Source organism: Ammospiza nelsoni, chromosome Z, assembly GCF_027579445.1.
Source record: "Ammospiza nelsoni isolate bAmmNel1 chromosome Z, bAmmNel1.pri, whole genome shotgun sequence".
Taxonomy (NCBI): domain Eukaryota; kingdom Metazoa; phylum Chordata; class Aves; order Passeriformes; family Passerellidae; genus Ammospiza; species Ammospiza nelsoni.
The window spans coordinates 11502112-11527804 of NC_080669.1; the positions used below are offsets into that span (position 1 = coordinate 11502112).

At 36.3% G+C, this 25693-nt stretch overlaps 1 protein-coding gene across 3 annotated transcripts in view; it reads left to right on the plus strand.

Annotated features, from left to right (window-relative positions):
- Window positions 1–25693, plus strand: part of COMMD10 (COMM domain containing 10) — a 101372-nt gene that overhangs the window by 56906 nt on the left and 18773 nt on the right. Inside the window, exon 7 of one of the 3 annotated variants that reach the window (XM_059492387.1) lies at window positions 2972–3356. The exons of the other annotated variants lie outside the window; for them this stretch is intronic. The gene's annotated coding sequence lies outside the window, so the exon portion shown is untranslated. Of the gene's footprint in view, window positions 1–2971; window positions 3357–25693 lie in introns of those variants that run through there. 3 annotated transcript variants of the gene reach the window in all.

Here is a 25693-nt window from a genome sequence, read left to right on the forward strand (position 1 = left end):
ATCTCTTAGAGAGCACCAGCAGCCTTCTATTCTTAAGTACATCTCTAAATAAATTAATGTACTGCCAAAATGGAGTCAAAGTTGAAGGATAGTAGACTGACTATCAGCAGAAGGTGTCAATGGTCTAATGGTGAAAGAGACTTACCATTTTTACCAGACACTCATTTGTCCTGTATTTTGTGATTTTATCTGTGACATTTGTCACAGCACTTTGTATATTTTTTATAGCATGATAGCAAATGTTCAATAACCTGATCTGTGGTGTTTAGGCTCACTCTTACCAGTTATCAGTTTAGAAAAATCAACTTTTAGTTTTGCAGTATTGGATTTCTTTGCTGCTATACCTTCATCCACATATACAACACATATACATAAGAAGTAAAGCTTAGTCTGTTATAATCCAGATTCATCATTATTTGCAAACCAGTAGGAACCAGACATTGTGCTTGGCCAAAATCACTTATGAAACTCAAAGTCCTTTCTCACCATGTTAATTTGATCTTGTATAAATGTCACCAAAACAAATGACAAAGTAAAATGCCACATGCAAGATACACATATATGAAAAACTGCTGCAAATAACACTGACTGCAGTTTTTTCACCACAGATGCTCAGCCTTGAGAGTCGGTGCACTTGTTTGAAGTGTTGCTGTTTGTGAGAAGGAAGATTGTGCTGTCATTTCATTGAATATCTAATTGTGGATTGATGGGGAAGCAGTCTGTAGAATTGATGCATGTTTCATAAATAATCTTGAGTTAATTACTTGTACAGTGTTGTGGAGTTTAAGGCTGCAGATTCAGGCACAGACGTTAGAGGGTAGATGGGAAAACTGTCTGTGTAACATTCTTTGATTGCAGGACAATGTGCTGTTTTTTCATAGCATTTCTCTCTTTTTAGAAGGTGTATAATGATGTGTAGACAAAAGTATCAGGACAAAGAATAACAGTTGTGAGATAAAAAAATTGGGATATTCCTTGAGAATTCTTGGAAAAGTTAAATGAGTGATTGCCAAAAATTAGTTAAGTGAATTTAAAAGCACAGTCTGAGGCAGACAACTCCATAGAAAATTTTAGCCCAAGAATTGTTTCGGCAATGTTGCAAAAACTCTCCTTGAACAACCCCAAAATCCTATGTATATTCTTATGCAAACTGAGATTGGATGAAGTAGTGTAGTGTATATGAAGACATTAGATAGCTTGAATGTATATGCATAGTCTTAAAGAGAGTTGACTTATTTCTTTTATAGGTCAGTACTTCTGTAGTAATTTTTAATGAATTCCTCATACTTTGGAAATTTATTTTAAGTTATGTGTAAGGCCTTAAATCTTAGTTAAAAGGAAAATGTCTTACATGTTGCTCCACTTCCCCTAAGTTTACTCTGTGTTACTCTGACCATTTTTGTGTCAGTTAATATCTTAATACACCACAAGGCAAAAGCTTTCTTGCAGAAATTTTTGGATACTTCTCCAAGACTTGCTGTAATTTGACAAAATAAACAGTTTAGAGAGAGAAGCTGTTACTTGTTGGGAACAATACAGCATATTCTGCTGTGATTTGATTGCTTGTAGCTATTGACTAAATTTGAGGCACTTCTAAATTTGTTCACAAGATGTTTCAGAAATATTTACATGCTATTTTTATTACTCCAGACATGTTTTTTAAAAAGGCACAAGACAGTTAGAAACTGGGCTCATGTTTTATTTTATCCTATTTTTGAAAAGGAAGGACTTTTAAAAAATCGAATTGGATTTTTTTTTTGCCTACAATAAAAGAGTGCTAAGCACTAAACAGGGTCACAAGTTTTGTAAACTTGACTTAGTAGACAAGAGATTTTAGTTTGCATTGTGATTTATGGGATCTGGGATTTTAATATGGTAATTGTGGACTAAGCATTTTAAATACAAGTCTAGAATGGATTTGAAGCTGATAGTGATAAAATATTGCCTGTTATTAAAGCAATTAATAGACATTTCTTAACAGATATGCACCTATAAATATAGTTGCCTTTCATTTTTTATTTCATAACTATTGCATCATTCATTTTAATGGCTTTTATGTGACAATAAATTGCAAAAAGTTTATCACTGAAGTCAAATCTTCCTCTAAAACTCTCTCTGCACATTTTAAGATAATTTAATCTTTGTTCTTGTAATGTGCATTTTGAAATACTTTTTTGACTGCACCATTTGTTACATTATTTAAAAAAATACGAATTTTAATAAAAAGTGAAAGTCTCTCCCTCCAGAATTGAAACCCCAAATAAATTACAGCTAGCGTTTTATACAGAACAGAATTAGTGATTCCTTTATAATGTGTGCATTAGCGTTTTCTGACATTGCCCTGTCTTTATTAAGGATTTGAGACGAGTGCTTACAGTTAAATTGCTTGACATTACTTATTATAATTTTGCAATTATATTGCACTGATAGAGATACCTAAAATATAAGTTGGCTGACTAAACACAATACAAGTTTATACTGTTGGATTAAAAAAACCCAGGCTTTCTTAAATGTCTGATGGAATTTCTAGTCATGCCTGACTGCTGTGGTCTCATTGATGTGAGTGGACAGCTCTTACATGTTTAGATGTTTAAATCACTTACAACAGAATGTGTAAATTGGATGGTAATGTAGACTAAAAATTTAACAATTTCAGCCTCTAGACAGTGAGACAAAGACATGTTGTAGGAGAGAGAGCAAAACATGTGGGGATGTGCCTACGTAGAGGAGTATTACAGGAGAGCAAAAAATAGAAGCTAAGTGAATGAAGAAGTAGCTCAGCTGGATTGCAAATTGTATGGTGATTTGATAGAAATCCAAGTTATATTTTTTTATCTCTTAAGTTCTGATTTATGCAGTCCATTGTGCTTACAGTATCTTGGTCCTGGGTAGTTTTACAAAACATTATCTTTAGACTTCCTTCATTATACAGTTATAACCAGTAATTGCAAAACCAGGACTTTCTTTCTAGGAGCAGAGATTACTTTGCTTAGGACAAAATGCTGTATACCAGAAAGACACAACACCTGCTGTTCAAGAAATAGTGAAAATGCAAGACAGCTCTTCAACTTCCACTCAGTTACAACTAGAAAAGCCTTTAAAATATTTTTAAATTTTTAATTCTGTAGTGGGTTTTTTTTGTGGCCTGTGTACGATGTGTGGGAAACCCAATCGTGAACAAATGCCTGGTTAGCATGTTTATTTTATGATCAATTCATACATTGCACCTTCCTATGCTTGCAAGATGGGCTGCATAATAAGCTCAGATGGTTATTATGGTGTTGGACTGATCTTGATGTTAAAAAACAGTCTGTGAAGACAACTGTTTGTGGTGCTGCTTTTTCACTGTGTTTTGTTGGAATGTAAAAGAAATGTATTGTTCAATTGTTTTCTTTCACTATGTAATTACAACAGTATAGTTTATTCTTCTTTATTTTAGCTACTGGTCATTCATTTAATCAAATGCAGCCTGAAATTATGATACATATGAAAGTGTATACTGATTTGGGGAAGATAAATTTCTCATAATGACTCAATTCTTCATAAGGCATATTAATAAATAATTTCTAATTTATTAACTGAATCCTTAATTTATTCAGCAAACTTTTATTTACTGTTCCCTTATGGCAGATCCAGATTTTGAGTGAGGTTGGGGGTGACTAAACTTGCTGAACACACAGATCAAGCTATTTTTGACAGTGTAAAACCTTGAGCAGGAAGTTTGAACTGTATGTTCTCCAAAATCCCTTTCATCTTCACCCACTCTCTGAATCTGGAAAGGCTTCTTGAATTGCCTGCATAGATGGAAAAGTGTAAGGGTGGAGATGCAAAACAGGATCCTGCTCAACATTGCTGGATTTGCATTAATTCTTCCTTACTGCAGAAAGTTAGCTGTTTTTCCAGATACAGGAGTAGCTGGGTGCACATGCTTTGGGTGCCACATTTAGTGGTCTGGCCTGAAGTGCAAAACAAGACGTGGTCTTTGGACTGCATGTAAAAGTACTAATGTTAACTGCCCAAGTTGTTCTAGAAGCTACTTTACATTTGTACACTTCTCTTAGTGAAATGGAGAAAGAGGCAGGCAGGAAGTAATTGCTGGAGAACAAAAGCTAATTAATGGGAATTTGTGTTCAAGCCTTTCCTTGTAAATAGTTCTTAACTTTTGTTTGCTTATCCCAATGGCAGAGATTCTTAGGTTTCTTCTATACATTCTACTGGGGCAAATATTCTTTCTAGCTCTATGGATATTAACATTAACTCTCTCTGACTGCAGTTTGGCCTGTTTATTAGTTTTGCCATGAAAAAGACCATGGAACACAGATCTCTCTTGTAACAGTCTTCTGAATGTATCAAATTCTGAAATATATGCCCTTCATAAATTCTTTTGTTATAAACAGATTATTTTTCAGTGTTTTAGTTCATCGTATTCTCTGAATGTTACTTCGTGCTGGTGCTTTTCCCTGAATTCATTTCAGTTTGTGCTCATTTTATGTGAAATAACTGAAATCGGACACAGCTCATGCTTTTTCTTCTACAAAGAAAAATCCCTAAACAAAAAACCTCTGTGTCTTGTATGCAGCAGTTCTCTTAAAGCACTAGAGAGGGCAGCATCCTCCCACTGTTTATTCAGTTTGTGGCCTGAAGTAGGTTCAGGATCCTTTTCTACAGAAAGGGGTCACCTCTGAACATTTCAGCATTAAATTTCGTTCAGTAATGGTGGCATGGTTCCTTTGTTGGCAATGGCTTTGTTTTCTGTTTTCTCCAAATCTGGAACCAATTTTCGTTCTGTAGTAAAAGAAAAGGAAAGGGAGCTATCTGCATTTGAAACACTTGATTATTAGAGTTCTGAGAGGTTGATTGCTTTTTTTGCATTTTTCTTCCTGTTTGCACTCTTCTCCATCCCCCTTACCCCTACCTCCCAAAATCTGTCACACTGAAAAAGAGATTAAAGAGGAGCATTAAAGACTCTGTAGAGTCTGACTGCAGAGGTCACTCTTCTATAGAGAAAACAATCTAAGACGGTTTTTTTTTCCCCAAGGAGAAAATGAAAAAGTTTCAGGAAAGAAGACCGTAATGCAAATCTTTCCATTGGAAAGTCTCTGAAAAGAACAAAAGCTGGCTTAAGAAGATCAGAGAATTCTTCATTCATTTTGATGGGAGCAAGCATGACTCTTTACTCTTGGGGCCTGAGCTTATGGAGAAGAATGCAGCTTTTTTTTTTTTTTCCCTAGGAACACTTGAATCTATTCCTTGGGTTTTATTTCATATTCCATTTCCCAAAGAAACATATGAAGAAGAATGAATATATCTACATGTAACTCTACCATTTTAAATCATCATTTAAAAAAATAATAATTCCAGAGCATCTAGTATTTTCTGCATCCTGTGCAGGTCTTGTCCACTGTGACTAAATGATGCTCTATGGCAGGAAAAAATAAAAGTGATGAAATGTTTGCATGTTATGTGGTTACTGCATGAAGGAGGGAAAAAGCAGGGAGGGTGGAAATTGTTTGTGTAATTGTCTTGTCTGGATTGCGCTTCAAATATACTGTAAGTCTAAAGCAAAAACAGTGGTAGAGATTTGTTAGTCACAGTAAATTTAATATGCAATTGATTTCACTTGTGTGTGGCACTGTATTAACTTTACAAGATATTTTTCCATGGAGAAGTGATATTCATGGAGCCGTGGTTACAAGGCACATGTCATTTTTAGCCGCTCCTGTTTGTGCCAGTCAAATGTCTGAGACATGTCAGTGTAAATATTATTCTGAGTCCTCTTCAGAAACTTCTCTTGAAAAAAATCACTTCAGCATCCTTTGTAGGTGGGTAAGGCACACTGTTAAGTACAGGTTAACTTAGTCTGGATAAAACTGAAATGTGATTGTATTTGGAGTTTTCGTTACTATTACAATAAGATGCTACATTGCCTGATAGTTATCATGTTGCCTTGTCTGTGGCCATGAGTATAGGATTGTGTGAGGATATAAAATTGCTCGTTTTTTTACTGGAAAAAAAATCCCGCAATACCATCCTTTTACTGAAAAATCAAATAGCCTTATTTTTTTTCCCCTTTTACAAATTCTTTGAATTTCCTATCCTTTAAAGCTCATTATCTGGCTATAATCACTTTAGACACTATTATTGAGGGGAGGATTAAAAAACAATGGCATTGTTATATGAATAAAATTGTATTAACAATAAGGATGGTATTTATTGCAAAAATAAACTCAGTTACTGGAAATTCTTCCTCCACCCCTCAAGCTTTTGTTGACATGCAAAACAGATTTTAAGTAAGTAAATGAATTAAAATATAAAGCAAGCAAACAAACTGACATATGCCTCTGGCCCACTTATAGTTTCAAATGACTTCTGAAATTTGAGATTGAATTCACTTTTTTCCCAGAAAATATCTAGGTATGCTGGTTTATAACTTATAATTTATCATTTGTAACAGCTGCTAGGTAGTGAATTTTCATAAGCCCTGAATGCTGTGAATAGTGTAATTGTGATTTTTTGAAGGTTAATAAGAGGTGTTATTCTCTACAATCTTCCATATTCTTTCATTAAAAGCAATGAAAACACTGGCCTGAAAGACCATATGAAACATGGAAAACAGTGGTGAATACACATATCCATCCACATGCTACTATTCTGCATGTTTAATTTGCACAATGGAGTCTCACTAGTCTATCTCTCAGAGCAGTATCTGTTTTAAAAATCAGATCTTTGTCTTTTTAATTCTTGACTCTCTTTTATTATGCATTGCTGTTGGACATCCCATCAGGATGGAGTTAAACACTTCCCTGACAAAGCTGAAGACAAGTATTATCTTTCTTTACTTAAGTATATTTAATGGTAAATATTTATGGACCAAACTTTCTCAACAGTGTAGGCTAATTCTGAAACATAATTTCCACTAACTATAATTTCCACTTTTGGAGTAGTCAGTGCTCCATTGTTTAGGGAGCTTTCTTTTTCTGTTTTTCATGAGTCTTTGGATTCTACGCGTTTGTCGTCAAAATAACTGAAGAGCAGCATTGTTCTGAATTCCTCTTTTTCAGCTTGAGTCCATTGTCACATCTTAAGCTGTGGTTCTGCTGTCACAAGAGCTTTTATTGCTGTTTCTGAAAACACAGAGCTCCTGTAGTAAATCAGTAAAGCCCAGCCTGGTGCCTCGGGAGGGGCTGTCACACCCGATGCTGCTGCCTGTTGCTGCGGGCACGGGGGTTATCGTGACCTTGCTGTTTATTGTGCCAAGGCCAGCCAGCTGAATGCTGCTGCTGCACGAGGAGGAGTTGGCTGCTGCTGGCAAGCAGGAATGCTTCCTCTCATCTACAGAGGTTGCTGTCACAGTCCCTTGTGTCTCTTCCTTTAGAAGCATGTAGGTTAGATACTCCACTGGTAATAAACCCCTGCAGAAGCTGCATAGATTTCTGTTGTTTATTAGTAATTATGTTGCAAAGATTTTTTACCTCTTTCAGAAGCAAGTTCAAATGTGCTTCTTTTTAGAATTGCTGAATTTTATAATTCAGAATGTATATGGTAGTCCCAATAATGGAATGATTCATGTGGCAGCTCAGACCTTTGGTTTCTGGAAATTATTTGCATTACCAGCTACTGTGAGCACAAGTGTGAGAGAAAGAGTAATATGATTATTACAGAGCAGGAAAATATATGCAGGAATTGGAGAGACAGGAATGGCTGGGAGAGTCCACAAGGTTATTATCCAAATCTTGGTCTTAAAGTTTGTATTTCTTCACAGAAACTGACAGCAAAGAGATTTCATATGAGTTTCTATTATGACAGCTGCTGCACTTGTGATTTCATTTTGTGAAGCATTGCTATTTTGAACAATGCTTCATATTTTAGTTCTGCAAGTTTTACTCAACAGTGGATATTTAAGGAGTTGCTCAGCTTTTTGTATGAACGGTGCCGTTCCTAGAGGAAAAGTGTTGGCTGGTATATCAACACTGTATGTATTTCTCCTGCTGATTAATTAGATCTAAAATAGTTCAGATGTTGAAATAGCACTTCTCATTGCTAATGGATATCTGTACTGACACCTAGTCTGAAAGGGAATCTGCTGGAATCTTCGGCATATATTTAGGAGTTACTGAGTAGACCTCTCTAACCTTTTCCCATTTTCTATGTATAAATATTAAAAGCTCATATTTTAAAATTCATTACCAAAGTCAGGTTTTTCCCTCCCGTCCCCAGTTATTCAATTTCTATAATTTTTGTTACTGTTATGCTGCTTTTGTAATCAGATTCAAGAGTTACTAAATCATATAGTGAAATAAGATCTTTTCATCTTAGGGGATACTAGCATAGCATTTAATTGTTTTCATAGTAAAATAATATACTCTAATAATTAAGGCCATGGTACTTCAGTGTATTTACTGCTGCAACTGGTATGGCTATGTGTTTGAATATTTATGTTGATTGCATGAATCTGTTTTGGCAGATAAATACTTTGTCATATAAATACTTAAGCACAAATATGGGCTGGGCAGAGGATGGGTTGAAAGCAGCCCAGAGATGAAGGATTTGGGAGTGCTGGTGGATGAGAAGCTGGATGCAGTCCAGAAAACCAACTGTGTCCTGAGCTGCATCAAAATCAGTGTGGTCAGCAGGGCAAGAGAGGGGATTCTGTCCCTCTGCTCTGCTCTGCTCTGGTGAGACCCCACCTGCATCCAGTGCTGCATCCAGCTCTGGGGTCCCCAGTTTAGGAAGGACGGGGAATTATTGGAATGAGTGCAGAGGAGGGTCACAAAAATTGTCATAGGGTTGGAGCAGCTCTCCTATGAAGAAAGGCAGGGAAAGCTGGGGTTGTTCAGCCTGAAAAAGAGCAGGCTCTAGGGAGACTTTATTGTAGCCTTCCAATACCCAAACGGGGCCTATCAGAAGGCCAAAGAAGGACTTTTGACATGGCATGTAGAGATGGGACAAGTGGGGAATGGTATTAAATGGAATGAGAATAGATTTATGTAAGATATTATCAAGACAGTTCTGTACTGTGAGGGTGATGAGGCACTAGCACAGGTGGATGCCCCATCTCTGGCGATGTTCCGGGTCAGGTTGGGTGGGGCTTTGAGCATCCTGGGCTGGTGGGGGAGTTCCTTCCCATGGCAGGGGACATGGAGCTAGATGATCCTCAGGGTCCCTTCCAAGCCGTACCATTTTAGGATTTGATATTGAAAAGAAAGTGTCATCTAAGGGGAGAAATTAATAGGGGTAGAATGAAACTGAAAGATATCTGGAGCTGTGTGATTCTTTTATGCAGTTTTATTGTACTTGGGTGTTTTACTTTTGCTGTTGCAGCTAAGTTTTTGACCAGTATCTATCTCTGAGAACAATGAACTTTTTTTTTATTTGGTCTCTTTTCAAAGTCTTCCCTCCTTATTTTTGTGTGTAAGAATTATCTTTCATCCTAACACTTTTCTGTAATGCTTCCTCCGACATTTAAAGAGCAATTTTATTCCTTAATTGCCATTGTATTGCAATCCTATGTAAGCCAGGCTACTTTTGTTGCTAGTGTAAAAAAGCTTCCCATTCTCAGAAATTCCTAGCATCCTTTTCCTGTTCTTCTGCCAACTTGAATCATATTTTTTGTAAATGGATCACCGGATTTGCCTGTCTCAGTTCTGATGAGGTCTTACTGGTACCCTGTGCTGTGGTTTCCAGAGTTTTCCACCAATTTTATGGCTGGGTTCCTGTTCTTGTCCTGTACTTTACAAGATAGTAAACCTTGTGTCATCTCTGCAGTCAATGTTTGTGTTCTCATCCCCTAGCAATCTGAACCTCTTATTTTTTCCTTCCAATTTTGGAAAAAAGGGCAGAGGTATCAAACATAATTTCTTCCCTGCTAATCTTGAGAGCAGGATGTAGAGTGTTCTGTAAATCCTTGACTAGATGAAAAACTACAGAGTGATTTTACATACCATCTGGCAGAGAGAGCCCATGCAAGAAAGAGAAGTCATAAATGCCTCATCTTACCTGGGCCACACAAGTATGTGTGCACACAGGTGCATAGCCTGTTAAGGACCACACTTAGCAGTTATCAGTTTGTTAGCTTTCCAAGTTTTGTTTTGTTTTCTTTACTTAATTACATACTCGGCGATATGTAAGATCTGTTTCCTTTCATTGCCATACAAGTTCTCAGATTTTTTTGGTTGTTTTCCTGGTATGTTTTAAAAAAATGCCAAGGTCTTGCCTTTCAACTCCGGAAATATTCAATAAGATTTCACTGTTGTTCTTATATGTTATTGTGTGGGAGCTCTAATCCAACAGACCTTTTCCATGTGGTAAAAGTTGCACCTGTGATACTTCTTTTCCTTTCATGGGACTACTCAGATAGTTGGAAATTATCAGATTTATATGTTCTGTTGCCTTGGAGCAACTGGGGTGAGAAGATAAGAATTACTGCATCTGCCTCAAAAATTGCATGGGGGATTTATGTTTGTATTTTCTTAAACAAGGTTGATTCATTCATCACTTCAGTTGAGTACTGAGAAAAATGACATATGCTTTCTGGGTTGTTAAGTTTTGTTTTGCTTGTGGTTTTGTTTTGATTTGTTGATTGGTTCTTTTTGTTATTTTTTTTGTACTCTTGTTGGTATGTCATGTTGGATGGTGAGATTACTTCCAAGCCTGAAAGCAAGGTAGTCTTGGATGCTAAATACATATGCTTCAGAGCACTCTAGGGTCACTTAAATGGTTAGTTTAAACAAATGACAATATTAAATAGAGACATACTTTGATAAAAGTGCAAGTGTTGGAGTATTGAAATGTGTAATCAATATACAATAATACTGCAGCAACAGAAACTGCATCTGTTGAGTTCTTGCACATTTTGTCACCTTTTAAAATGTTCTTCTGAAACAATGGATTTGCTATATTTTCAGAAAAAATTCTCTTGGAGTAACATCTCTCTTGATAAAATTCTAATTGTGTGTGAGTCTATATTGACTTGTTGGAGACATACAGAAACTCAGTTCTTCTCTCTGAGATTACTGATTAAGTGAACAGTTATAGGTGACTGTTGTTGTTGAGGGTTTTTTTCATCTGTAGTAAATGGATCAGTATGTAAAGTCCACTTGAAATATATTGAAAAAGCAGTCTAAATAAAGAACTCAAGCTAACTGAAATGTGATTGAAACTCATTACTTCAAGTATAGACAAAGGAAGTTGGTTTTGGTCTCAGGAAAACAGGCTGTATGTGAGGCTGGCAATTTTATGGAAGTGACATTTGTGAACAATAGTGTTACAAGAACTCCTCTTACAAGATAAAGACATGTTTGCACATATGTATCTCATGGATATCATAATGTTTAGGGAATGCTTAAGCATAAGTGTACAATCAGTGTTTCAGATCTGTTCTGCCATCTTACTGAGAGGAAATTGGACAACAAATCTAGCCCGGTTATTTTAGTTTTAAAAATATATCCAGTGTCCTCTGAATTGTTTACTTCTTTTATTCTTAGCATTTCTTTGCATTCTTTATTCTTGGCAGTTTGTATATTTACGTGATATTATGGATACTAAGAGCTGGATTGTTAAGAAACAAAAATTTACCTTTATGAAACTTATGTTCCGAAAAAAAGCCTTTCTTTAATATCCATAAAATTCAAGATCACTTTTTCACCTAATTTCTAGCACTTAAATTACCTTTCACTGTGCACGTCAACATGCTGTGGGTCCCATGATTCTCATGTCGTTTTTGTTTTATTTAATTCTGAACAGAGGCTAGAGGGCAAAAGTATAATTCAGCTTTATGGGGTAATCTTAAAGAAGCTGAAGCAGACTGAGTAGATGAAGTATTATTGCTACTTGTTCTTGAAAAGAATGACTCTTTAGTTTTGAAGATAAAAGATACAACAGGGTGCAAATCCAAAGAAACTTACCTGTGTGGAATGAATGATTGTTGTCTGTTATCATTTAATTTTTCTATGGACACTGACCACCCTTCTAAGAATGTTTTATGAGAAGTGCTACAAGTAATGTGATAAAATGAAAATGGAGAGCCAAGAAATGCTACTTTTAATGTCCCTTGCCTAAGTATGAAAAAAAAATTCTGTTTCTGAATTCCTTTGGAGTCCCCACTGTGGTTCCCCCAAGTAGCTGGAGAGGTGCATGGCTGATGGCAAGAGTCTTTGGCTGCAATCTGGCTGCCAAGGAAAGCATCCAAGTTCATGGGATAAAGCAGTAGGAGCAGTATTTAATAAATACAGTGCTGTTCCTGCCCCAGCAAGCCTGAGTTCCCCTTCTGTGAGATTCTTTACTCTTTCTTAGCCACCCAGCAGCTCTCAAGCCTCCACTGAGTAAACTCAGGCTCTGGGATTGTCATCTTCCTCTAAGTCGTATGTTGCTTTATGGTGCTATAAGTGATGAATCAAATCTTCTTGATGGAAGCTTTTTAATAAAGGTGAATTTTAGACTGCTACTGACATGCTGAAATGTAGTGACCAAATCTGAGAATTGGGTAAGACAGAGTAATACAGAAATGTAGCCAGGACAATAGGGATGGTCCTAAAAAGACAACTTTACTTAAGCAGTTGCTATTGTGAAGTAAAACAAAAGTTTGTGGGAGCAGAAAAATTTCTCCATATTGAGTGGAAGAATAAGGCAGTGAGAAAACTAATGAACATTTCCTTAATGAATTGCATTTTGATGGAAGGTTTTGCATTTGTGTAATGTGTCTTATGTGACTAACAAAAGGACAGATCTTCACAAGAGGTGAGGTTTGGTGGGTGCCATTGTGTGTAATCCTTTTCTAGAATTGCACCCCTTAGGCTGACCTAGTGGAGTACTGCCTTCCCTAATGCCATATAATGGTAATTATTAAAGTTTTCTGGAAGCTGTATAAAAGAAGTTATCATTTGGATGAAAGTGCCATATTTTACAGGAATTATTCTTTCTTAAGTATGCTCATTTGAAAGTTCAAGGATGCTGTATCCTGCTAAGCCACTGGTGTTTCTATTTTCAGTACTTTGTGTGCTGCTTGAGTCATATTGATTTCAAAATACTTTTATAGTGTACAAAACAGGAAGAATGTAATAGCCTCATACGGCAACTGAGATGTTGGTGTTTTTTTTCCCCTAATTAAAGTATTTATTAAAATTGCAACAGGAATTGCTCAATGTAACAAGAACCTGCATTTTCTTTGTTTGCAACCCAAGCTACTGCTTGAACTCATTCCAGCTGTTTCTTGTTATTGTTCAAGTGGAAGCATTATCTGCTGTGGAAGAAAAGTAAGGGATATACTTTCTTTTAATGTCTTTTCTAAATGTAGGAACATGCAATTTTGCAGGTCAGAAGTGGGGAAGTCTAACAATACCAAATTACTGATGAAATAATAATTTTCCTTGTGTCTGTGTTATCATTGTTTGATCTATTTATTTGAATGTCATTATAATAATATCGTGTAACACCAACTTGCTGTAATTAGGGTACTTTTTGTTTCCCTTACTCTGAATATTCTAAAATACACAAATTCTATCCACACAATGGATAGAATTTCATTTGTGAAATAGTGTTGGCAGTTCACATTTACATGTGGGTTTTGTTTTGTTTTAGTGAGAATGCTTGCACAATTTTTACTTCTAAAGTAAGCTGCGAAATGTAGGAACAGTGTTAGTGTAGTGTTAGTGTTTTCTGCTTCTAATATCTATGGGTACCAAATACTTGCCCTTTCTTCAGGCAGAAAGAAAATCCCTAGAGCACCTGCTTGGTTCCTCTCAGGAGGTTTTAAGTTCTGGGATTTGATGGTTCCACATAGCCGGTCATGTCCTATGAGTGATCAACAGTCTGCCAGATTTCCTGCACAGACATTAACAAGTCTGGTGGAAATCATCCGGTAGGATTTATTTTTGTGCTCTTAAGAGACTTGATTCATTTTTTCCCCTCATACATGCTTGTGATTTCTCTGAAGGGCAGGGACAAATACCAGAGCCTGAAGCCATCACCATCAATGTGCACCTTCGTCCTGGAACAGAGAAAGCTTGCCTTTTGCTGTTGCATGATCCCCATACTAGGAGGGAAAGGTGGGTTCCCATGGGATGCTAGGTGTTTTAGCTAACAGCATTTGAACAACTGTGCACTCAGCCTCTGGTTTCCACATACAATTCATACCCTGAGTCACATGTGGCTAGACACATGTGTTGCATCTGAAGAAGACCATCTGAAGTCATTGCCTGTTATAAGCTTAGGTCCCACATAAGATAAGCCTTTATTATTACTGATGGAATTCTTGGTTTAAAGAAGGAAGATACCAGTGATAATGTTACATTTGTCAATATAAAGGCTTCCCAAATCTGAGGAGTGCAGGGTAGTTTGGACTTTCTCCAAAGCTTGAGGAGGTGACTGGGTTATTTCTGTAGCTGCTTGTAAACTGTAACAATAGCAGCTTAAACAGAGAAAAATTACAGGATAATTTTGAGCATGGGTAAGTCTTAAGCATTTTGCCCCAAAATGCATAATGAACTTAAAAGAGCAGAATATCAAGTCCAAATTTCATAAGGCATAAGCCTTGCCTTTATCCATCTTCCTCTTGTACTGCTGATCCCTGCTCTTTTACAATCTTTTAAATACAGCCTTTTTGCAAGCTGGTCCTTTGCTATTCTTACATCCTCTGCTTTTCACTTCTCCATACCTTTACTAAGATCTCTCTTTCTGTGAGAATACCTCAAGAGTGTGAACCAGGCTGTGCTGAACAGCAGAGAAATGGGAGGATGATGTAAGGGCAAAGAAAAGGGTAATTAGAGCATTCAGTATTCAGAAGTATCTCCTCAAAGAATTCACATAAATGGAAAGAAGGATTAGGCCTCTGAATTAAGGGTCTGCCAGGAAATCTGTTGCTTTGAAGACCAAGGAAATAAATGAATAAAAGCTTCACTAACATGGGGTTAAGATTATTCATTGGTGCTCTGTAGTTTTTGAGGATGTAGAGAATAGCTAATACAAAGACTCTAGAAACCAGAAAGTGCATGATTTAATGTGTTCGGCTTCCCCTACAGGATTTTAATTCTGAATTTCTGGAATCATGCCTTGCTATATCTTTACATGCTCTACACAGCCTCTGCAGGTGCTCTAACAGCTCTGGGCACAGCACACCTGGGCTCTTTGCCTGGCAAAATTTGGATTTTAAATAGGTATGGTAAGTAGGGGCTTTTCCCAGCACTGAGATTACTCTTCACAAATTATACCCGACTTGCCTGGGGTTTCATTCTGAGATGCTCCTTTCATTTACCCATTGCTATACTTTCAGGATTCATTGTCATATATGCCAGTAGGCTATTAGTAATTCCATGACACGGAGGCATTTTTGTTCATCTCTAGGGAACTTTTCCCACACAATCAATTCAGTTCAGCCCTGAAAGGAGGCATTCTTGATTCCTTGGGATAAATATATACTCTTTTCAAATCACAAGATGCAGCTCCTCCGGGCTGCTCTCACTAACAACTCCACTGGTTGCCACACTGAGTGTTAACATAGTGAATGCAGCTGGAGTGTTTGCAAATATGTGCTGGAATGCAAATGTGTGAATACAGCATAAACAATAACACATTGTTCTAGTTCATTCACATTTCTATTCATGTATCTTGTCGCAATTTTCAGGCCCCTGAGAACCATCATCTAGTCTGGCCCCTTGGCTATCCTTTCTGTATGGATTTCTCAGACAGTAGCTTTCTTCAGAAGTTCATCCTCGCGCTCCAAAGAAATGAAAAAATGGACAACCTCTACTAATTGCAGAGGTTTTCCTATCCATGGACACTTGTCACTGAGCCATTCCAAGAGACTGTTGGCAGCTCCCTGACTTTGTAACCAAGATCCCCTTGCTGAGGTGATAATTACATTATTTTTCGTGGCCCAAGGCACAGTCTAAAAGCATCTGAGGCACCAGTGGCACATTTGAACTGCAGTAACTAAGTTGGTGAAAATTCAAGACATGCAGAGTAAAAGAGTGTTTTTTGTCATATTTTTTACCACCTTAACTTTTCATATGAAAATGTAGATGAGAGTACTAGGCCTCTTAAAATACAATAAAACTTTTAGGCCAGGTTTAAGATTGCTGAAGTTCTCTTGCTTTATTCCTGTGTACATGGCTCAGCTAGTCCACACAGGCAGTAATTCATATGAAGAGGAGTTAGCACATTAGTTGCCTTAAAGGGAGATCTTAAGAGGAGCCAGCTGAGAAAAAATGCTTTTGTTGAACTTGAGTTTTGAGTACTCACACCAAAACGTAACAAGGGTTTGCATATTAACTTCTGGACTGTGTTTTCTTAGAGTCTTGGCTATGCTCTTCCTCTCTTAATTTTCTCTGTGTGATTGAGCTGTGTTTTGGGAGAGCCATAGTCTCTAAAGCCTTAACACTTTGTATTAATTTATCCGTGATACTTTGCCAGCTTATTATGAGAATAATGCTTGCCAATGCTCTCTATTAACTTTCATAGTTATCCTTGCAAACAGTAATTGATCTTTTGGTGAATTTAAATATCCTTCTTCAAAGGCATGCTGGGAGGTTTTTTTCTGTGGCTGAGCGATAATCTTTATTATATTTACCACTTTTAACAATGCTCTGGTTTCCAGCTAATTAAATTGTGCAGGGTTTCTTTCTTTTTTCTTTTAATAGAAATGCTTTCATCTTCACTGCTTTTTTACCTCTTGAGATATTTTTAAAATTAAAATGATAATATGAAAAAGCCACAAGACATATGTTATCCAGTCTTGGTTTAGACATTTGTAACGGATTCTTGAGCCTCGAGTGAGAATATATCAAGAAAAGTTTAATTTACTTAACCAGAATGATAAAGGAAGTTTGTTTATTTTGACACAATAGTAGTCACATTTTAATAGAATCAACTCATGATCTGTTGATCATGCATTAAGGTTGTATTAATTTCCACTTCTTCTATTTGCTGTATTTTGAATGCAACTTTTAAAAATTAGTTGTTGAGGGGTCCTACATCACACTTCTTTTATCCTGCATATATGCTGCAATATAGGTTGAATTATTAGAACTTACTTTATTTGAAATAGTGTCTGAAAATCTATAGTAGCATATATGTGTTTCAGAATGCATATTTTCATATAGACTCATATATTTTTACTTTCCTTTTAAAACTGCAATGTTTGTTACTGTCAAACCCAGTTAAGTCAGTAAAAGGTTTTTTTCAAATTTGGTCTGGGAAGAAAAAGTAATTAAAAGTAAAACATAATATATTTTTTCTGGATCAGGAAACTATTTCTTGGTGCAAATGTGAGTTCTGTCTCACTAGCGTCAGTATTCTTTTATCAGTTTTACATGGATTCAACTAAATCTAAATGCTTTCTTCAAAAGAAATCAAAGTCTTTTAATTAATAGTCTTTAGGGCCTTTCCAGTATTCTGTCCTCAGAGTTGTAAAGGGAAGGTTTTGATTGGGGTTTTGTAATAAAGAAAATTAATTTTGTCTTTATCTTACAACCTATTTTATTCATGAAATACTGAGTAAGGCCATTTTGTTCTGCTGATATGTGAAGTATTCTAGAACTTTCTTGTGTGGAGTAATTTGGCTTTGTTAAACTAAATATTTTGAACATGTGAGTATGTGCTTTGTTCTCCTTAATGTTCTGTATTTTGAGAGGTTCAGCAACTAAGGCATACATGGACTTCACAAAGTAGAGACAGTTTTCTTCAGACTCTTCCATGCTGTGTAGAGCATCAAGATTTTGATTTAAGCATTTGGAATGCTTTAATCTCAAGGGTTAAATTTTGGGGGTTTTTTCAATGAATTTTTACATGAGCTGGATATACAGTAAAAGGATGGTAGTATTCCCTTTCTGGAAGCTGTATTTGAGAAATCTAGTGGAAAGATGGGAGCTTTATAAATTTGAGCCAAGACTGCTTATGTTGGGAATGGGGGAATAAGATGTTTCTGGTGAGCTGCATTACTAAGGGATAGTGAAAGGTTGCGTCGTATTAAAGAAAGGGTGCCAGAAGTTGGATGTTTTATATATTTGGGTGAAAGTATATTATGAGGGCTAGGCTGCAGATTAAAAAGAAGGGACCCACTTTTGAAATGCTTGAAATAACTTTCTTTTCACCATCATGTTCCAGGTAAGCATGCTTGCTAAGGACAATGACCCCTGCGGTGTGAATGAAAGTGTATTGTAATTAGAGATGCAGTAGGAGCTTTGGGCTCTACAGTTAGTAGCTATAAATGTGCTTTTCCTGATCACAGGACAGTGGTAAAGTGTAAAAGCTGCTCACACTTTCCTTACAGAGCAAGTTCTTTTATAACTAGCTAGAATTTATTCTTCTGCAGCACTTGATGGGCCTCTGAGTAACCTGATCTAGTTGGAGATTAGTCTGTGCTAATTTGCAGGGGCTTGGACTAGATGATGCTTAAGACTCCCAGCACAGACCATTTCATAATTCTATGATTTCTTCTTATCAATAAGGCTAGAATTGAAAATATTTTAAAATCAAACCCAACCAGTCTGACTACAGTATATAAATTTCATCCAAAAGAAGCCTGGAATTCCATTTTCAGCATCTGTAGAGTGTAGGGTGGGAGAAGAAAGGAAGGGACCACTGCTGCTTGGTTGTTTTTTTTTATTCTGGGTGGTTAATACATGAAGACTGTGTTATGATGCAGGCTGTGCATAGGCTGTTGAGGACAGACTTGTGGGATAAGCAAGTGTGCCTGGTCTCGGGCCCTGACTGTACTTCGCAGCATGTGTGGAGAGCATACTGTCTCAATGTGAACACGTGTGATGCCTTAGTAGTTGTGTTTTGTGTTTGTTGTGTTTTCTCAGAGAAAGAAAAAAGCCTTTTACCATTTTTACAGTCTTTATTCGGGAATATTTTGACAGAAAATGTAGTCTCTGATCTGCTGTCACCTAGGCAGTGTACTGGAATGTTCTCACAGATTTTATGGATTTAGACGTAAAGGAACTGAAACTGAGGGAGACTTTGAATTTTATCACTGCAAAAATATTCAGCAGTTTTTAGCCAGTGTACTCTTTTGAGCTGCTTTGCTCAATTTGATAAATTATTCACAGATGACTGCAAATTCTAGCCAAATTGCTTATTTAAATGCATCATTACTGGACACCTCACCAGCTTCTCATCCATTTTCAGCACAGTGTACTTCTACTTCATTTCAAAGCTTATTTTGCTCAAGAAACCACTCTATTTTTCCTGATTTAATGGCTTTGCTCAGAAACTTACGATTTTACTACTCTTTTTAAGAGTAGTATTGCAACAGATACAATGCTTGACTGTAAGGTTTTTTAATGCTTATTTGGACCAGTTTATATGATAATGTGTAAAGTCATCTGTTATTTAATGAACAGTTGTTTATTGGATTTTACCATTCAGATTTGGTTGGTAGGTATTTCATACAGAATGGGTCAGGATTTCTGGATCCAAGATGTCATGGTATTTGCTATTCAAATGTTTTAGCTGAAATATGAGTGAAAACAGCCTGTGTCCAAATCCAAATTTTAAGGGGTAGACTGGTTCTCTTGGGTATACTACAAATGTGGTTAAATCAGTAGCATTAGAGACTACAAAATTAAGTCCCAGTGAAGGGGTAAGGGAAAGAAAAGATTAATTATTTGCATTTTTTTAATGTTGTTTTTTTATCATTTGAAACCCCACCAGCAACACAAATGAAAACCAGATACTTACTGCTTTTTGTCCTTTACAACAAAAAGCCGTGTCCTTTATCGAGCAGGCCAAGGCTGTAATAACTACAGTGTCTGCCCACACATAACAGTAGGTGTGGGAAAGTCCTGTACAGATAGGGATCTTGGTTTCTTACAAAGGAACTTATCAGTTGCCAAGATAACCCTGATGACTTTGTAGGCGATGCAGTGTGACAGACCATCAGGGGTTTGGCCAGCCGCCACCCAGAAGCACTGGCAGTCCTGAGGATCCAGCTGTCCACCAGACAAACCATTGGCCAGAGCTTCCAGCAGGTCTGGGAGCTGCTGCCCTCAGCAGCACCTGGAGCTCAGAAACCCCAGTGACAAGCCAGGGCTGGCACTGGTCTGGAAATCCCAGCCTTTGGCAGTGTCAGTATTCTTTGCTCTGCAGCAGCCCTCTGGACAGATTGGTAGAAAAGATGGGAACCCTTGTGTCCTTCCCAGTCTTCAGGCCCAGGGAAGCAGACAGAAGAGCAGGCATGTTTCTAGCTAGTGTTTTGTTAGAATTTGAATTTTTTTCAGGGATATGTCAAATTCAGCATTTTCTATCTGAAAGTTACTATACTGAAACTTTCTTAACTGGCTATATTGAAACCTTAAATTCTTTCAGCCTGAAAAAAAAAATTAGGAGATTGGAAGTTGGTGATATCTTGCATATGTGTGGCTACAGTAATATTGTTTATGAAGTCAGGGCAGAAAACTAAAATATCCAGAAGAGAGAAGGATTTGTATGTTTTCCATGAAGGAGCTTGAAACAATATAAAATGTTCTGCAGTTAATTTAGAAATTTTTTTGAAATTTGAGAGAGGAAAAAGATATTGGGCATAAGAAAGAGGTTGGAAATAATTATTAATTTTTCTTGCACTTTAATTCTGATTTACTCTTTAACAGATCACAATCAACAGTTTGCAAGGGAGTGTGCCACCCAAGTTTCCCTATATTTAATACTTAAAACCTCAAAACATTCTTGTGCTTGTATTCCTATTCTTGAGTATTTGTTCAACTTCTAAGCTCCTGGTTTAGTTTTTTAAAACTACAGAGCTTAATACCAAACATTTGATCTCAATTAAATATTTTTATTTTAATTACTAGCATACCAGAGAAGGGGAGAACAGTTTGTCCTGTTTCCAGATACATTTGAAAGCTTGATGAGACTTACTAGCAATCAGAGCATGATCAATGTGCATGTTCCTGACTGAATTTTTACAAAGATTACCTTGAGCACAATTGTTATCTTTGTGTAGTATTAATTAAACAATATATCCCAAAGCACATCAAGAGTGAACAAATAAAAACCCAGGTGGATGGCTGCTCTCATTAGATTATCTTCTTTTCTTTTGCTTCCCTTGTCTGCCTAGAATTGATATTTCTATTTGGAAATGCTAGATCTTAAAGTGGATGTTTTGAAAAGTTACTGCTGTTAATGTGGCAGAGTGGATTTATCATTTAGAGAAGGAAAGATAGCTGAGAGGAGGCAGGAAAAGCAGGTTGCCAGAAGCCCTTTTCTGTTGTGTTTCATTCTTGTGTGTCTCTGTGCAAATGCAGCATTTTGGTACTAAGACTGTAATACTGCATTATCCATTGTCCTGAGATTATGGTAGTTATGCAAACATCCACATTTAGCAGTAGGGTAAATTTTAATTTAGAATGAAGGACAATGTTGAAATGTCAGTTTCAGATAAGTAAAAACAATAACAAAATAAAATTTTGTCAGTCTTTCACCACTAACTGCTTGTAAAGACTGACCATTTCAAGACATGTTCAGATTTTTTAAACTTTGTGGTGTTCTCATATGCTGGAACAGCTCCTTACTTCTGTATCAAATCTGTAATGTATATTTTACACATATTGTCTCTTTTTTATCCCCTGTTCTTAAGAGAGAGATCCTTGAATGTAGCATGTAAAGATAGGCATTGTCTTTAGTGGCTTTATATTGTGGTAGCTATTGACTTGTGCTGAGAAACACTGCTCTTTTCCAAATATTTCTAATGAAAAGCATAATCTCCCTTTTCTTTTTCACCATCATAAAATAAGTTATTCAGACATGATCCTATACTATGGCTTCTATGAACCACTTAGCTTGAATTTGCTAAGTCTTTTGAAGTCTTTTATTAAATTTTTCTTAGTTCTCATGGTCTCTGATGTGTGAATTTACTATTTACTCTCTATTTGTCCATACAGATATACACTTGACAAGGAATTTGCTTGCTTTGTCCTTGTTTTGTTTATAGCTCATCTTTCTTCTAAATAAAAAACCGCTAATGATTCCAAAGATACCAATACATGTTACTTTTTTTACAAATTTGCTTTTAGAAATCAGAATGTGCCTCAAACATATCCTCACTTTTCAAAGCAATTTTTGAGGAATGGGAAACTTTTCTTACTATTTGAGGGAACTTTCATTAAAAACATTAAACCTGTTTTCACTCAAGTGCAGATTGTTTAGTTATATACAATTATTGAAGTGTGACAGGATCCTTCTACAAAATCTCCTAAATTCAGCTTTGTAGTTTAAATGTTCTTTTTATACCCATTAGCTGAATGAAAGCACAAGAAGAAAATTAAAATTAGTTTCTGTTGTGTATCTGAAAAAAGCATCAGAAGACTGCATTTAATGACAAATTTGAATAAAGAAAGCTTCAGGGTATGTTGGTGCAGAAGCAATTGGCTGTAGGAGATGAGATGATATGGAAACAGATAGGAAGATTCGAGATTTTCAATTTGAACAAGAGCTGACTGAGAATGTTTCTTTCTGTTGTGTGGAAATCAGTTATATGATAGTGGCAAAATTAAATATTCTGCATGTGTTCATTTAGCTGCAGATTGGCCCTTTCGGGACTTATCTCAAATGCAGGAGTAAAATAAACTGCTTCTGAGAGTTTTGAACATTTTATTTCCTCTGTACCCAAGAGAATTAAAGGGAAAAAGAAGTAAAACATGGATCAATTAACTCCTTTTTCAGTTATTTTACAAAACAATACAGATTGCAGGGAATGAATCATCTGATGATATTTCGCTTCTTAAAATTTTAATGAAAGAGATTATTCTCTGAAGTAACCTGCTGTGCCTGTTTCACAGTGACAATATACAATATTCCCTGAAGCTATTTCTGACATCACTGAGTCTAGCATGGTTTAGGATGTTTGATGGAAAATTAGGTGTGGGAGAGATGCTGGTTAGAGTACCCAGTATCTCAGGGATGGTACACAAAACTGAGGGTCGGGGCAGAGTAGACTTTTATCTTACTAGCTGTCACATATTCTCAAACAAAATAAACAAATGGACTGACAATCTGATATGCTATTCTGTCACTTCACAGTGGTAGAAAGCCTGCTTCTGAGATTTTGTAGGTGTGACAAAGTCAAGGTACATGTTGCTATTGATGATGTGTTGTTTGTAGAACTCAAAGCTTTATGTCATGTTGGGTCATATTAGCAACAGCATTGCAATCAATGGGCAGAGACTAAGGTATGTGGGTGGGCTGCTTCTTTGTTTTGAGCTTCATGATTTTAAGGTTCAGTGGAGGCTTGTGGCACTAGTTGATCTTAGCTGTCAATGTCCAGTGGATTTTTGGTTTTTTTTTAATGTGGCTTAATATTTAGCATGCTTTGAGAAACTAATAGTCTGTTATACCGCTGAATTTACTTTGTTGTAATAAATTTAGTGGTATAGATATCTTCTGATGTAGGGTGCATCACTCTTTAGATGAGAATTTAAGAATCTGGAGCTAAAAATCTGCCATTATTTCACTGCTTTCATTAGATTGTTCTGTAATATAGCACCTTTGTAAGTTTTCTCATCTTCATTATAAAATTAATTCAGATTTGTTCCCCATTACTTTAATGGCAAGACTCTTCCATACTTATCTGTCACAGTGTTTAGGAACCTTCATTTCAATTTGAAGTGAATATTTGCCTAATTTATGTTCATTTGTTTTCATTCCAATGTTCTTTTACCCTCTTCTTTCTCTCTGTTGTATTTATACCCTGTAATAAATGTAAGGAATCCTATATTGTGAAAGAATTTGAGGAAGCTGAGGTAAACTCTCTTCAAGTATCTTAATAATTAATTACTTCTAAGTTTCTTTCTGCCTTTTTACTGGTCACTCTTCTCTATATTTAGTGGCATAGCATTGTACAACTGACATGGTTTTAAATGCAAAGTTTTCAGTACTCCTTAGGATCTGTATTCCATTTCTCTTTCTAGATGACCTGTAGATTTCATGCTTGATGATGTAGAATATTATGTATATTATTTCCTGCATATATTGGTGCTAGATTTGCTAAACTTTCTAAATATTCAAACTAGCTCTTGCAATATAATTTTGATGTGATATTCTGTGCAGCATTTTATTTTCCAGTTATGATTATGTCAGTGTCATCAGCACAGATGGCTTTTGTTCAGTTCCTTTTATTTGGATGGACCTCAGAAAAGTATCTATTATGTATGACCTCTGCAGATGCACTGTGAAATCATAAGCTGTCCAAATGTGGAGCTGCTTTTTGTTGCACAAGTGCCAGTAAATTTACAGAGTTATCAAATACTGAACTACTTCTGTACAGAAGGACCGAGGCACTAATGTGCATTCAACAAGTTCTTTGTTTTCTTCATTGCTGTAAAGATAAAGATCAAAAAAACATGTTGTTAACTGGGAAAACTGCCTAAATGAAGAACAGAGATGGCCTCTGCAGCTTGTATTTGAGATTCTTACAAAGGGAGCTGAGGAGACACAGCAAGATCTTCAGCTAGAATTGTACTGCTGTTGTGCTGAATTTTATAAGCATAACAGGCTTGATCAGAAATTAATTTAAATAACTGTTAGGCTAATCTTAACAATTGCTTAGGTGTAGATACTGTTCCTGAAAATGCTGTGACACATACTATGAGAGAGAAAATCACTTTCAGCATCTTTAAATATTTCCCTATTTGTAGAGTACATGTCTTGTAGACTTTCTTTTCTTCTTCTCTATGTTTAATTTCTCTGCTTTCCTGCAGGACACTAAACATTGAGTGTTATTTTATGACTCAAGATTCATCAAATCATTCCAGTAAATTATGGCTTTACAGTGTTCTTGTCTTGTCCCTGTATTATGAGAATAATAAGCTTGCTTATTGTTTACTTCTGTAAAAAAGCAGTGAGCATATGTGTCTATTAAAAACCGTAGTGTTAATTAGAGTTATGTTAATACAATTGCCTACAAAAATCATGGAATTCTGTTAAAGGTGATGAAAATATTTCTTTCTTCTTATTAGAAGTTTTAAGCAGAAGCCTTGGTGAAAGACATCACACTCTTATGGTGGAGAGAAAGATATAACCTTAGAAAGTAAATAAATTGTTTAAATGTTGACATATGTGAATGCTACAATTTTATTCTTATTTAGCTTACAGTAAACTCCAACTAAGACTAAGAAATTTGAAGGGTCTACCCATATGTTCTTTAGATAAAATTTTAGCTGCTTAGGTCCTAAAACAAAGAATCAAACAAACAAACAAAAGGAACCCCAACAACAACTAAAAAACCCCCAATCCAGTAGTAAGAAAGTGTTCTTGATTGCTGTAAAAACGCAAAGAAATGTAATGGGTACTAATGCTCTAAAAAGTATTTCCTATGCTATAAAAGGGTATTTGGGAAAAGTATTTAAATACTTTTCAAGGAATAGGAATTCTTTTACTTACTAAATTCAGACAAGTTGTTGCTTTACTGTTGAAACCCTCTGAAATCTTGGTAGAAGGGGGGAAATCTGCTGCACATTCAGTTTTGGGGGGACTTGTGCTTCTTACCAGGCAGCTGCATACCAGCTTTGCAGTGGCTTTAAGTGGCTAAGCTATTATGGGAATGTAACCTCATTCTTCTGCCCGAAAGTCCTTGTGGATTTGAAAAGTTGACTCACATTACTCAGTTTGCTCCTTATGTATACAAGTATGTCAGCTGAACTCTCCTGAACTGTGCTGCTTTAACCAGCTGCTTATGCATAGAAATCAGCTGTCTTTTAACATAAGC